The sequence below is a fragment of the Meriones unguiculatus genome, chromosome 3 (genome assembly GCF_030254825.1).
Source record: "Meriones unguiculatus strain TT.TT164.6M chromosome 3, Bangor_MerUng_6.1, whole genome shotgun sequence".
In the NCBI taxonomy this organism is placed as follows: Eukaryota; Metazoa; Chordata; class Mammalia; order Rodentia; family Muridae; genus Meriones; species Meriones unguiculatus.
This window is the reverse complement of record NC_083351.1, coordinates 7,780,663-7,795,964: the sequence shown is the minus strand read 5'-3', so window position 1 is coordinate 7,795,964 and position 15,302 is coordinate 7,780,663. Positions and strand designations below refer to the sequence as shown.

Below are 15,302 nucleotides of genomic sequence, written 5' to 3'. Positions count from 1 at the left end.
TCTTCCCAGACCCTAGCAGTGCCAGCCTGCCTCAGCCCCTCAGCAGCTGCCAGGCTCTCCCACCATGGCTTTCAACTGCTCAAAGTTGCCCCTGGCTCCCTCGTCTTCCTGTTTAACCAGACTCCTTACTTTTGCATTCAAAAAACCTGTGTAACACGGGCCCAGCCTGGCCTTGGCACCTGCTTTCTCCCCTTTGAAGCCAGTGGGGACACTTCAGACACACTCTGTAGCCTGGGGCAATGTCTCCCTTCTACACCACCTTTCCTTGACAAATCCCATCCATTCCAAATGCCCCTTCCTTTAGGAGGCCTCCCCATTCAGCCGCACCTCGAAACATTCTCCCTTGGTACTGGGTATGGTGCTCCCCCTCCATGCTGGTGCTCCTCCTCCATTCCAATGCTTCCCCTTCATGATGATGCTACCCCACCTGTGACAATACTCCTCCTCGATGCTCATGTCTCACCAAGGCCTTGGGATCTCATGGGCCGTTATTGGTTTGGAATTAGCTATTTTTATGGAAGTGCCTGACCACCCAGGCAGCAGTGAGAGGGAAGACGGTGTGCCCTAGCCACCCGCTGTACTGGCACACACCTAGGATTCTGTGTGACCAGGGCCGCGGATGGAGGCGAATCCCTGGTTTGTGTGCGCGCACGCACGTGCACATGAGCTCACAGGAGCTGGCAGACTGCATAGAGCCCCTCTTCAGACTCTGGGGATTTGTAAGATCTTGGCACAGCCCAGCAGTCAGGATGCCAGCCTGGCAGAGAGCCACTCAGGAAACATGGGCCACCACAGAAGCTGTGCCAAGGATCCCTAGTGAAGATGGGCTCCAATCCATTTCTGTCACTCTGAAAGCCAGGTGGAGGCTGTGTCACAAAGCATTGAGCATTTGGGCACAAAGCAAGGCAGATGCCCTCACCCCCTTCAGCCCTGTGGGTTCTGCCTGTGGCTTGTTCCCAAGTCCTCACACTCCGGATGGTCCCCAAGGATGGCCCAGTCTCCACTGAGGCCCAGCAGTGAATCATCAGGACCAAACAACAGGACCTGTCTGAATGTGAGTGGGACAGCCACACTCTGTGGTGTTTAACTCCCTCAACTGCTTGGTGCCGTTTTTATGTTTAAAAAGTGAGGATGCTTAGCTGAGCGTGGTGGCTCACACCTGTCACCCCAGAATGTGGGAGACTGAGGCAGGAGGATTACAATTCACTTGAGGCCAGCCTAGGCTAGATAGTGAAACTGGGCAGCCTGAGTTAAAGGGCGAGATACTCTGTCTCAAAACAACAGCAACAAAGATAAGCATAGAGGAAATGAAGGCTCAGTGTGACACAGTTCTAGGCCCAGGTTCTCTGCCACCCTGTGCACAGGGGACATAGTGCTTATCTCCATGGCCGGTGTTCAGTGCCGGGAACCATCTGCTTGACCCCATCCTTGCTGAGTGCCGTCAGAGCCAGAAACCAGCAAGAAAAAAGGAACCTGAGGAAGGAGGGGGAAGGGAAGAGCTTGAATTCAGGCTCCATCTTGCCTGGCACAGTAGGGAGAGAGTTGTCTAGTTGGCTGTCTCCATGCAGGAGGCAGCAGGAGGCAGCGTCATATGCAAATGAGGCATCCATCCAGCTGAAGCAAGCTTTAATTCCTGAGACCCCTCCCCACAAACAGTCCTGCATGGGGCAGGGCACACCACTGGTGAGGGAGGGGCTGCTGAATACCCGCCTGGCAGCCAACTGTGGAGTCTGACCACCTGGCCTCCTACATCAGCTGCAGGGCCCGCATTCCTGCCTTGATCACTGGCTTGGCCCACCGGTTGCTCGTGGGCTGGGGCAGATGCTGAAGCATCCTGTGGGAAGGCTGCTCTGCTGGTGCCTAAGGGTTGTGCAGCTTCACCCAAGTGCACTCAGAGACCTTGGGCCCATCCGCCGGGTCCTGACCCCTGCCTCCTCCTGTGAGAAATCTGAGCCACAGTATTTGGTGGAAATACTTTTGAAGGCTTGGGAGCATTTGAGTCTAATTAGGTGTGGGTTTTGTTTGTTGGTCCGCTTTGTTTGCTTATTTGAAGTGTGGGGGGTTGGCATAGGGTCTCATTATGTGGGCTTGGTTTCCCTGAAACTCATAGGCCAGGCTGGCCTTGGACTCAGAGATTCGCCTGCCTCTGCCTCCCAAGTGCTGGAATTAGAGATGTGCGCCACCACATCCAAACAACCGGGTTTAAAAATCTGGTGTAGGAGAATAGTACTGGAGATGTAGTTCAGTGGTAGAGCTCTGGCCTCCCTCCCTCCCGTGAACAAGGCGCTGGGTTCCATCCCCAGCACTGCACAGATGTATATGTTTAATTTTTAAAAATGAACTTATTTTTAAAACAAGTAAAAGTGACAAATGTGTTCACATGTGATCTCTGCTCTCTGTGTGTGAGTACACAGAGTGTGTGAGCTCTACTGTGTGTGGGGGTGGGAAGGGAGAGACAGAGACTTCCCATATAGCCCTTGGCCTGGAACTTTTTTGTTGTGTTTTGTTTGTTTTTGTTTTCAAGACAGGGTTTCTCTGTGTGGCCTTGGCTGTCCTGGAACTCTCTCTGTAGACCAGGCTGGCCTCAAACTCAGAGATCCACCTGCCTCTGCCTCCCGAGTGCTAGGATTAAAGGAGTGTGCCACCACCACCCCGCCAAGACAGGGTCTAATGTTTAATGTGGTCCAGGTTGGCCTCTGACTTGACTTATAGCCAAGGAGAGCCATGAACTTTTGATCCTCTTGTCTCCATCCCCCACAGAAAGTGCTTGGACTGCTGGGGTACACCAGATACTTGGTTTCCTGTGGTGTTGGGGCTAGAACCAGGACCTCCTGCATTGCCAGGCACTGTGCCTACTGAGCCATGTCCCCAGGCGCTTTTCCCAGTTTAAACACAAGGGAAGCTCACCGTGACCTGGGTACCCATGGAAAACTCTGCCATTAGCTCCAGAACTTTCTGGCATGGAGGACAGGAGGACGAAGCAAAGCCAGACTGTGTTCCTGCCTGGCGTGCTGGCTAATTTTACGTTAACTTGACACAGGCTAGCATCATCTGAGAGGAGGGAACCTGAGTTCAGAAAATGTGCCTCCGGAAGGTGCTGTAGGCAAGCCTGTAGGGCATTGTCTTAATTATTGATTAATGTGGGAGGGCTCTGGGTTCTATAGGAAAGGAGGCCGAGGCTGGTGAGCAGTGGTGGCACACGCTTTAATCCCAGCACTTGGGAGTCTGAGGCCAGCAGATCTCTGAGTCTGAGGCTAGTCTGGTCTATATAGTGAGTTGTGAGTTCCAGAACAGCCAAGGCTACACAGAGAAACCCTGTTTAAAAAAAGAAGAAGAAGAAGAAGAAGAAGAAGAAGAAGAAGAAGAAGAAGAAGAAGAAGAAGAAGAGGAAGAAGAAGAAGAAAGGAGGAGGAGGAGGAGAAAAGAAGAAAAGAGGCTGAGCAAGGCAGGAAACAGCACCCCTCCATGGCCTCTGCATCAGCCCCTGCGCCTAGGTTCCTCCCTGGTTGATTTCCCATCCTGGCTTCTTTCAATGAAGAACAGTGTGAACCAAACAAGCCGTTTCCTCCCCAGGCTGTTTTCGTCACGGTGTTTCATCACAGCAGTAGTAACTCTAACCGGGACACCTGACATCCACCCTCTGACTTGAAAACTGTCAGAAGAGGCGGTGGACAGCCCTTCCCCTCTCTGAGTCACCTGATGTAGAGATTCAAAAGCTGTCGGAGTGACAGCAGCACAGGCGCGGCTCAGCGAGCCTGAAGCCTTCCTGCTAAAAGCTGTGGTTGCCTAAGTCAGGGTTGGCCATCTTCTGGGGAACTGAGTTGCTGGTGTGGACAGGTGCCATACTGCTCATAAAACGCCACCGTTGTTGGTTTTCTGCACATTATTGGGGCCGTGGGTTAAATTTCAAAGATTTACAGCACTCCAAAGGTGTTGGGGCCAGGCATGTGGTGTCTTTAATGTCAGCACTCGGGAAACGGGCAGAAGGCTCTCTCCCTGAGTTGGAGGGCAGCCTGGTTTACACAGTGAGTTCCAGAGAGTGAGACTGTGTCTTAAAAAAAAAAAAAAAAAAAAAAAAAAAAAAAAAAAAAAAAAAATTGGAGGGGAGAGAACCAATTCCATAAAAGAGTCTTTTGAACTCTGCGGGCGCACTATGGCATGTGTCCCCATTCCTGCTGGGTCTGGGGTTTGTAGCTCAGTGGTAGAATGCTCGCTTAACATGTGCTAGGAGCTCCTGGCTTTCATCCCCAGGACATCAGTACAAAAAGAGCTTTGGAGAATGTGGTCCCCCAAGTCCTGTACCGAGGGGGCCTGGGAACTCATGGTCCACAGAGAAGTGTATCCTCCATCTGTCTGTCCTGACTGCAGGCCCCCAGGGGGAGAGGTAAAAGAGACATTTCCCTGGGATGTTGGGGGAGACAACAGGCACTGGGGACACACCAGCATGGGTTCAAAGAATAACTGTGAAGACTAAAAGTAAAGACCCAGAACTCCAGTTCCAACAGCCTGTGCCTGCCGCCCCCTCCCTCCAGGTCTCCGAGGAGCCCTGCTTTGCCCATGTTCTCAGTGGTGGCGTCTGAGCTTTGGCACATGTGAGACATTTATGGACTTGAATACTAGGATGGCACTCCAAGACCAGACTAGGGCCTTGTTAGGGCCGCTTGCTGCTCCTGCCAGGGGGTCTTCAGAATGGAGTTTAGGCTATTGGAGGAGAGTAGCAGGGCACGGAGTGTCCTGACGCTGGCAGTTCCTCTGGGACACTCTGCATCTGTGGAAACGCCCCCATGGAAACACAAGCCTTCCTACTCGGATGAAGCTTGAGGTGGTTCACCCAGTTAAAGGTGGCCACGAAAGCCCGGCATGGTGGCACACGCCTTTGATCCCAGTACTCAGGAGGCACAGGCAGACTGATCTCCTTTGTTCTACAAAGTGAGTTCTAGGGCAGCCAGGGCTGTTACACAGAGAAACCCTGTCTTGAAACAAACAAACACCCCTAAAGTGGCCAAGAAGGGCCTTTAGATGCCCCAGAAACCAAGAAGAGTCTCTTAGGAGAACTTGCTTTGGAAATGCACGTCTGCTTTCCTTCTAGAGAATAGCTCAGGCTAGTCTCAAACTCCCTATATAGCTAAGGATGGCTCTGAGATTCTGACCCTCTTCTGCCTCCACCTCCAGAGTTCTGGGATCACAGGTGTAGTTACCTGGCTTGTGTGGGATCACGCCCATTGTTTCATCATGATGGACAAGTATTTCACCACTGAGCTACACCGGAGCCCTGCAAGTGCCCATCAGAACCCAGTCCAGATGCTGTCTCTTTTGGGACTACCAGGTCGGCAGTCTTGGATCCATGTGACGATTTTTCTTACTTACTGGACCTGGGTCAGTGGTTCAAGCCCATAGCACATGGCAGGTCATCCCACAGGTTCTCCTTTGGGGAGACCAAAAACTGAACTAGGTCCTCAAATTGACAGCCGAAGACAAGATGGGCCTCTGTGCAGAGGTATTCCACTACCTGCTCTTCAGCCAGCCCTCAACTTCTGCTAAAGAGGTCTCTATTTAAGCACAGGTGCTCTCTGGCAGCCAAACAGTTCCCAGAGCCATCTTTGTCAGGCAGACGATGTTGCTGAGTTTTGTTTCTGTTCTGAGACAAGGTCTTACAACGCAGCTCTGACTAGTCTGGAACTTGCTATGTAAACCAGGCTATCCCTGAACTCACGGAGATCTGCCTGCCTCTGCCTTCCCAGTGCTGGAATTAAAGACCTGTGTTACCACACCCAGACAGAGAATGTTTCTTGTGGAAAAAATTCCCAACAGGGTGTTTCTGTACTTCAGCAAAGAGCCTGAGGATGAGTTAACTTGGGGTTGAGTTGCCTGACCCTGCTCCCCACCCTTGTCTCCTTTTCACAGGAAATGGAGCACACTGGCACTGCATCTCCAAGCCCCTGCTTGCAGCTACATAGCAAGCTTGAGGGCAGCCGTGGAGAGGAGTCTTGCCTCAAAGACAAAAATAAGTTAAACATACAACACACACATGTACGCACGCATGCACGCACGCATGAACACACCCTGCTCACACCTCAGAAACCGGCAATGAAGTGGGGGTGTTTCTTAGAGCCCTCACTCAGCTTCATGCTCCTTCACTCACCTCTCAGCCTAGGTCTTAGCCCTTCATAACCACAGGCACTCAGCAACCCTTCCTGTCCCAAATCTCTCAACCCCTAGATTCCACAAACTTCACTGTCTTGGTACCTAGACTACTGAACATGATCTGCTAATTGCTCACATCCACATTTGATCTTCAAGTGGCAACACACAGGCTGTTGGGCTCTGGCAGAGACTTGAGTGCTGCAGAAAGACACCTAGAGTTGAACAGCGTTGGCAGAGAGTCTTGGCTCCAGCTTCAAATAGCTATGTGACCCTGAGCATGTCAATGGATCTTTCTGGATGTTGATAACACATCTGAACAATGAACGTGTGTTTATTGGAGGGTTTTTTCTGTTGTTTTTTGTTTGTTTGTTTGTTGTTTTGTTTATTGAGACAGGGTTTCTTGGTGCAGCCCTGGCTGTCCTGGAACTCACTATGTAGACCAGGCTGGCCTTGAACACAAGATTTGCATGCCTCTGTGTCCTGAGTGCTGGGATTAAAGGCGTGGGACACCACCACTCAGCCTGTGTTAATGTTTTGCTTGCATGTATGTTTGTGTACCCTGCGTATGCCTGGTGCCCACTGAAGTCAGAAGAGGGCATCCAGTTCTCTGGGATTGGAGTTGACAGCTGTGAGTTGCAATGTGGGTGATGAGAATCAAACATGGGTCCTCCACAAGAGCAGCAGATCCTCTTAACTGCTGAACCATTTCACCAGCCCCTCCTCAAGCTACCGTTCTTAACTAGTCCCAGTACAGCTGCTGTGATTATCAGGGACTGGGGACATGTACCAGGGTCCTAATTCAGTACTCAGTATGGAGATAACATCTAAAAGGTCCTCCTCATCCACTCCCCCTGCTCTGAGCTCCAGCAGGGCACTCATCTAATCTCAATCCTCCTACCCCTCACTCTAACGAGGAAGTATACCAGATGGCGAATGCCCGGCCATGATGTGGGAAGGGTTGTCAAAGATGGACCCAGGAAGCTTGTCCCCTAGCAGCAGGCATTTGGCTACACTCCAGTCGCCATGCAGAGAAAGCCAGCTGTCCCTTGGCCATAGCTGTAGAGGAAGGACTGGGACGGAACCAGCAAAGGAGGCCAGAGACAGAGGCAGATCCTGGCCCAATGGGCCCAGAACAGGGAGGCTAGGATGACCTGTTGCCAGAGACCATGCCCAGGGCTACTGCCTCAGCTCTTCCCAAGAGAAAAGGAGGCCTGGGTACAGAGCCTCACCCACTTCCCCTGCCCTCTGCCACATTCCTCCAGCTGACACAGCAGCTGGCCAGTTAGGATGCAAAGGCAAGCTGCATGGTTTTTCCTGTGATGATCAGGTACAAAGGAGGTCAGGTTTATCTTCCAGAGCCCAGCAGAGCCCCAGAAACATGGGGATTTCTCAGTGGCCTATTCTGTATCCAACCAAAGTCCTTGCCCTGGGGCCTGCTCTGCCTCTAGTCAAGCCAGCAGGACTCAGCAGGCCTGCAGGCCTGTAGTTTCCCATTAATTCCTTCCCCCTTGACCAAGGATGGTGTGTGTGTGTGTGTGTGTGTGTGTGTGTGTGTGTGTGTGTAGCACACCTAGTACTAGTAGGTGTCAGGCTTTGAGGCCACACTGAAAGAAGACCCAGCTCCCATGTAGGGAATGAAGACACTCCTTCACCAATCCTGGTGAAGGACACATCTGATCTTAGCCTGCAAAGACAGGCAGGCTCAGCCTGCACACGGGGTCCAGAGGCAGCATAGATGGAGGGATGGGTCTCAGAGGAAGTCAGGGGACAGAGACGCGTCTTCCGTTGCTATTGAAACCTAGGATGCCTAAGGGAATGTGGTGAAAGGCAGCTGGGAGGCTGGGCAGACAGAGGTTTCTGTAGTTAATTTAGTGGCCACACTGGAGCCAGGAAGACAGAAGAGGTGGCGTCATTTTCATTTAGTGAGGCAAGGAGGGTCTGAGTAAGCTTCCCAGGGTTACAGGAACTGCTGAGCTGGCTTCCTGCATACGGCTGTGACCAGAGGATGCAGAACCAGACATGGTGGGGAGGCCAGAACAGTTAAAGCAGGGCTCCTGTGCCAGGCAGGAGAGGAACATGGATGGGGCAGGGCAGGGGAAGGCCCCCTTCTCCATTCTTGCCTCACGGCAAGAAAACACAGGCACAGCTCAAACAAAAACAGCCTGGGAGTCTCCACCCTTCTTACTGAGGGAAGGTTGCATCTTGGCCATATCACACTGTTTGGCCCCTGGGCCAGCCTAGCACCTGTTCTGACCGCATAGGTGCTAATGAGGGAGGGCTGAAGGGCTAAAAAAGCAGGTCCAGGACCTGCAAGTCAATCTACCACAAGACCAGGGAATGCCTTGGCTCGTAGCTGGCACCATGGAACAAGGCTTGGGGCAAAATAGAGGCTCAGAGCTTGGAAGAGTGTGCCACAGGCACCTCCAAAGCACTGTGGGTGTTGGCAACACCGAGAGTCATGTTTATACAGAGGTTGCTGTAACTGTGGCAGGTTGTATGGGCAGGCAGGGGAGTGTGACAGGATGTGTCAGGGAGAGTGCAGAGAACTGGGTTTCAGATGGTGACAAGGTCTCTAACCCTGGACTTTGTGACCGGCTGTGCCCCCCCATCCTTATCCCATCCAGGAATTGTAGAATCCCTCTCCCGTCCCCACCAGCACCATGTAGGTACATAAGAGGCTTCTCTCATGTGCCGAGCACACATTCCTTCAGGTAGATCTATTGTCCCCGTTTTTATGATGGAGACACTGAGGCTCAGACTCGCACTCCTTTGTCCAAGACTGCTTACTTTCAGAACCCATGCCCACCCAAGCCCAGAGTGACCGCAACGAATCATTTGAGAACACCTTGTTTGCTACCTGACTGAGGGACAGGCACCCTAGAGAGACAACCAGCAGCAGCAGGGACCACCACCTGAAAGAGTGAAGACCAAGAGAGTACCCAGCCGAGATGGCCAAACAAACTTGTGTGGGAATCCCGGGCACACTCACACCTTAAACGTAAGCCCTGGCTCCAGACCGCAGCTGAGCCTTCTGGTCTGCTGGAGCAAGCCCCGCGGTAGGAAAAGCCAGGGACCAAGCCAGCCCAGAAAAAAGAGCTGGGTGCCCTCGAGGTAAGTAAAAGCACAACACCAGCCCAGTCCCGGGTGGGAAACTGTGAGGCCGGGCTATGCCAGCTTTGGGTGAGCCCCAAACACACCCAGCCTCGGGGCGTCGTTGAAAGGGACAGAGGCACCCTGTCCCGGTTTGCGTTCCCCACCCTCGCACAGGGAATCTCTGGAGACTTCTTCCAACACTGATGGACGAGTCTCCCAGCTGAGGGACCACCCAGAGACAGAGACAAAAAGACACCGGTTCCCAAAGGGAGAAGGCTAGTGCGGAGAACAGCGCGCGGGAGCTGGGACCCCGAGAGGGCGGCAAGGGCGCACGAGGCAGAGTGCCACAGAGCTCGGAAAAGTGAGTGTCCGGTGTGAAGCCAGGGGGCGGACCAGGTGGCGGGAAACAGGGCCGGAAGCCAAGGAGACACGAGGCGCGAAGTGGAGACAAGAGACAGGCGGCCAGACGGAGAGATCAAGGCGCGGGTCTCAAGGCGCGGGTCCAAGGGCAGGGAGGAAGGCAGCGTCCTCCCTCCGCGCAGGGCGCGGACCTCGGTCGGGGCGCTCCGCTAGGTGAGCGGAGGGCGGGGCCGGGGGCGGGCCGAGCCGGGCCTTACCTGTCGGGCGGGCAGGGAGGGGACCGAGGGCGCAGGGCCGAGCGCCTGCGGGAGCCGAGCGCAGCCGAGGGCGGAGCGGGACGGTGCCGAGAGGTGCTCGGGCGGCGGGAGGCTGCGCGGGGCTGCGAGGGTGGGAGGGAGGGAGGGAGGGGAGCGCGAGGGGCGGGGACGGCGCGCTGGGAGGGGACGTAGGAGGGGCCGCGGGGCTCCGCGACCCCCCGCCGAGGGCCACCCCCACCCCCGGCCGGGCAGAGCCTGGTGCTCTGCGGGCGCCGCGCTCCAGCCAGCTGCGCTCGCCGCTCGCCGCCCGCTCCCCGGAGGCTTTGGCGCCGCCGCCAGGGCGCGGGGCAGACAAAGGAGGCAGACAAAGGCGGGCGCAGCCCCGCGGCCGTGTGGGCACCGGGTGAGGCGGGCCCGCTCCTCCCGGTGCGTAAGAGCCACCTCGGCGCGGCCCCGGGGCGCGTGGGACGGGAGGGGCGCCGGGCAGCGGTGGCGCATCTGGAGCGGCCCCGCGAGGGAGCCGGCGACAAAGGGCAGCGGCGGGGCGTCCCTGGCGGGCCCCCTCCCCCCAACAATAGGTCCGGGCTGCGCGCTCAGCTGCGGCCGCGTCTGGCGGGGCCGGAGACGGTGGGGTCCCCAAAAGGATTATTCCGCCTAGGCCGTCAAATGGGACGGAAGAAACGCCCGCGGCGGGAAAGGCGGGACCGACAGCGGCGCGGCCTTTGTAGCCTGAGAAAGTGCGCGGAGTGGGGGAGGTTCTCGGAGAAGTCCCTGTACCGAGAGGGTGTGCACGAGGGCTTCAAAGGACTTCACCTGGGGGCCGATGGCTCGCTTAAGCCCCCTCTCCTGTAGGGAAAGGGGTCCACCCCCCTCCTAACACACACACACACACACACACACACACACACACACTCAGCTTCTCCCCACTCTGGTGTCCCTGGCTACTCAGCCCAATCCGGACAAAGCCAGCCCTCCGGGCGGCTCATCCATCACCGCGCGGGGCGCCGTGTCCCGCCGACCCCGGGAGTCCGGGAATGCTGGGTTACGGCTCCCACGGCCCCCATAACTCACAACGGGGTCAACGGGGCAGCCGACCTTCCGAGATCAAAGAGGATTGGGGCGGACCCGGCACGTGGGGAGAGGGGGAGGCTTCCATTTCCAGGGTGACACATTGTGGCTTGCAGGGTTAGGAGCGCCGCTCCACACCAGGCAAGGTCCCTCCTCTGGTGCCAAATCACAACCTCGGGCAAGTTATCGAACTTCGAGCGGGTCGTTGTGGGGAACTCGGGTCCTGAGGCTCGGTGGCGGCGGTTTGTGTAAGAAAAGCGTTCTGAACCTCCCAGCCCACAGGAGAGGCTCCAGGAAAACGAACCCGGTGCTGTTGGGGGGCTAGTACACGGCCACGCCGGGCGAGAAGACGGGTGCTTACTAACTGGGAGGTCACACCACTGCTCCTGTGCCTGCTGGACACCGCTTCACTGTGACTCAGGAGCTTGAAACAGACCGCAAGGGAGAGAAAGCAAAGGCACTTTAGGTTCTAGCACCCACAGGCCAGCCATAACCACCCCTAACTCCAGTTCCAGAGGGTCTGATGCCCTCTTTTGGCTTCCTTCTTTAGGCACGCAAGCGGCGCCCAGACAGGCATGCAGGCAAATATACACACAGAAACAAATAAATCTTAAAAATAAAGAACAAAAGCGACAGGTTTATGGCACGTGCCTTCATCCTGCTGCTCAGAATGCACAGGAGACAGAAATGGCAGTGAGTTCAAGGCCAGCCTCGTCTATATAGTAAGTTCCAAGACTTGAGAGCTCTTCTCACAAACAAACAAAAATAAAAAAAAAAACAGGGAGAGCAGTTAGAAACTGTAGCAGAGAAGAGACTGGACTTAAGGGAGGAAAGAGTGAGCAGGGGTAGAATTCTCTTTAAGGAATCAGGCGGTGGCCTGGTACCCATGGGCAGTGGATGCCCCTTGGAGGCTGTTTGAAATGTTTCTCTGCCTGTTGCCCAGGTTCTTCCAGAGTGACTCAGTTAGAGGACTAGGCTCCTACCTCATCCAGACTATGGTCACTTGTGGCCTCTGTAAAATGGGGCAGTTGATTGACTAAAGCAGATCCAAATATCCACCAGCGAAGGAAAGGACAAACACGCTGTAGTCCATCAGTAGAAGGGGATGTTCGTTGCTCCTAGAAAGGACTGAGGGAGCCGAGAAGAGGCCCAACATGGCAAAAATGCTTGCTGCCAAGCCTGACAGTCCGAGTTTGAATCCCAAGGCCCATGTGGAAGGAGGGAAGGGATTCCCTCAAACTGTCCTATTGTTCTTTGACCTTACACAGGTACAACAGTGCATACCTCCCAATAAATATAATTAATCGGCTGATTAGTTAGTTAATTAGAGGGACTGAGTAGGGAGCGCTCTCAGTAGTAGAGCTCTTGCCTAAGAAACACAAGGACCAGGGTTCAATTCCCCAAAAATAAGAAGCAAAACCCAGCAATAACAATCAACAGAAAAGAAGAAATGTATATATGAATATACAAACCTTGTGATAAATCTCGTAATCATTAAGCTAAGTCAAGGAAGCCAGACGTAAGATGCCACAGAGGTCCAATTGCATTTTGGTATGGCTTGGTTTATTTCTTTTTGTTTGTTTGTTTTCGAGACAGGGTTTCCCTCTGCAGCCTTGTCTGTCCTGGAATCACTTTGTTGACCAGGCTGGCCTCGAACTCACAGAACTCCATCTTCCTCTATCACCGAAGTAGGATATTAAAGGAGTGTGCCCCCACTGCCCTGCTTGTTTTGCTTTTTGAGGCAGGGTTTCTCTGTTTAGACCTGATTGTCCTGGAGCTCAGTTTACAGATGGGCTGGCCTTGAATGAAGGTATCCACTTGCCTCTGCTTCCTGAGTGCTGGGATTAAAGGCTTGCACTACCACCCCTGGTGTAAATTTCTTTGTAAATGAGTGTGTTGCCTGCATGTATGTTTGTGCGCCATGTGAATGTAGTACCCACAGAGGCCAGAGAGGATCTTGGGTCCCCTGGAACTAGAGTCACAGATGGTCTAGATAGGTCCAAGCACATGTGGGTGCTTGAAACTAATTCGGGTTGTTTTTTTTCTTTTGCAAGAACAAGTGTTCTTAACTGCTGAGCCATCTCTGCAGCCCCTGTTTTAAAAACATTGTTATAATTATCATCATCATTATTATTATTTGTGTGTGTGTATTCAATGCATGTATATGTGTGTCACCATGCATGTGTTAGAAGTCACAAAACAGCTTTCTGGATTTGATTTTCTCTTTCCCAGGGATCCTGCTCAGGTTTTCAGGTTTGGTAGCATCTTTACATACTGAGACAGCTTGTTGGCCTGACTTTTTTTTTCTCAGATAGGATTTCTCTGTGTAGTCTTGGCTGTCCTGGACTCACTTTGTAGATCAGGCTGGCCTTGAAGTGACAGCAATCTGCCTGCCTGAGTGCTGAGATTAAAGGCATGCACCACCACACTTGGCTTTTCTTATTGTTTAAATTGATGAGAATGTTCTGAAATTAGGCAGTGATGTTCAACTCTGTAACTGTCTAAAAATCCGCTGAAGCACATACAGAAAAAAATGCCAATGTTATGATTTATAAATTATTTTTCAGTGAAGAAGTTACTGATTAAAAAGTGTCAGCTAAGCCTGGCAGTGGTAGCACATAATTTTAGTCCTGGCACTTGGGAGGCATAAGGCAGGAGGATCTCTGTGAGTTCGAGGCCAGCCTGGTCTACAGAGTGAGTTCTAGGATAGCCAAGGCTACACAGAGAAACTCTGTCTTGAAAAACAACCAACCAAACAAACCAAACAAACAAAAACAAACAAACAAAAAAGTGGCAGCTGAGCTGGCCTAGGATGGTGGCCTCAGAGGGTACATAGGACATACATAGGGTACATTGTGTGAGTGGAAGTCAAAGTTGACACAATAAACATTTCTCATCATTGTGACAAGATAACTGAAAGAAATAACTTGAGGGAAGAATCATTTATTTTGGCTCATGTTTTCAGAGGGTTCAGAACATCATGGTGGGAGGACAGAACTCTGACAGAACAGAGGTGAACAGTTCACATGACAGCAGTCAAGAAGCAGAGAAAAGGACCACCCTTTCCAGGTCCCTGCCCTCCTGCCTCAATTAATGCTCTCCAGAAATAACCTCCGTCATGCAGGTACTTCAAAGCTGGCCCCACAGCTTTGAAGTACCTGCATGACTTGGTGGTGTGTGTTGGCCCCTGTGGCCAGCCAGGCCAGTACACCCACGGAGGGAATGGCATGGGTAGGCTGTGTTCTAAGGGAAGGGTTGAAGCTGTCCAGTGCCGTGGTCCTGAAGTGGACACTTTGGTGTAGGGTGGAGGTCAGCCGTGGACCGGAGGATCTGGGGCAGTTTGTAGGCCAGACCCTGCTACAGAAAGCCAAGGGAGGCTGGAAGGCTTGTGTGCTGCTCACTGCTTTCATGCATCTCATGCCATGAGGATACGTGTTCCTCTCCCCACAGAGCACCCAGGGGGTCTGTCTGTTGCCTGAAGAAATGGAAATGAGGAAGGGGATGGGAGATGCTAAGGATACATAAGACAGCCTTTGCTTGTTTGAGTCAGGGTTTGTAGATCTGAGGCTGGCCTTGGACTCACGGAGCTGAAGATAACCTTGTACTTCTGACCCTCTGCCTCCACCTGTTGAGTGCTGAGGTTACAGGTGTGTTCTGCCACCACGCCTAGATTATAAGATGCTGGAGAGCAAACTGAGAGCTTCATGCACATTAGGCATGCCTTCTACCAACTTCAGCCCAGCCTCATGATGTCATTTTGAAAATCAAGACGTTTGTCCAGCACGGTCCTTCTGAGGGCTTAAATCATCTGTGGAGGGCTACTTGTTCATTTTTGAGACAGAGTTTCACTGCATTGCTTTGGCTGGCCTGGAACTCTATGTAGTAGACCAGGCTGGCCTCAGATTCACAGAGCTCTTCCTGCCTGTGCCTCACCAGCGCTGTGATTTAAGGTCTGTGCCACCATGCCTGACGGTCTGTGTAGAACTTTGTTTTTGTTTTTGTTTGTTTTTTCAAGATAGGGCTTCTCTGTGTAACAGAGCCCTTGGCTGTCCTGGACTCCCTTTGTAGATCAGGCTGGCCTTGAATTCACAATGATCCACCTGCTTTTGCCTCCCAAGTTCTGGGACCAAAGGCATGTGCCACCATGCTTGACTCTTTTCTATTTTTAAAAGTATCTTTATTTTTATATATTTATTTGTTTGTTTATGTGTGTAGATCAGAGGACAACTGGGAGGGAGTGGATTTTTTTCTTTCATCTGGGTCCTGGGGGTTGAATTCATGATGTCAGGCTCATTAGTTCTGTGTAGATCTTATGGCCATGGATTGACCATTTATGTTCTATGTATTTATAAATATTTTACTTATTCAATTTTATAGAAT

General features: G+C 52.8%; 1 protein-coding gene across 1 annotated transcript in view; it reads right to left on the bottom strand.

Annotated features, from left to right (window-relative positions):
- Draxin (dorsal inhibitory axon guidance protein) overlaps positions 1-10,270 on the bottom strand; it is a 29,483-nt gene extending 19,213 nt beyond the window's left edge. Inside the window, exon 1 of the mRNA XM_021649167.2 lies at positions 9,855-10,270. The gene's annotated coding sequence lies outside the window, so the exon portion shown is untranslated. The remainder of the gene's footprint in view (positions 1-9,854) is intronic.
- Positions 10,271-15,302: the final 5,032 nt, after the last annotated feature.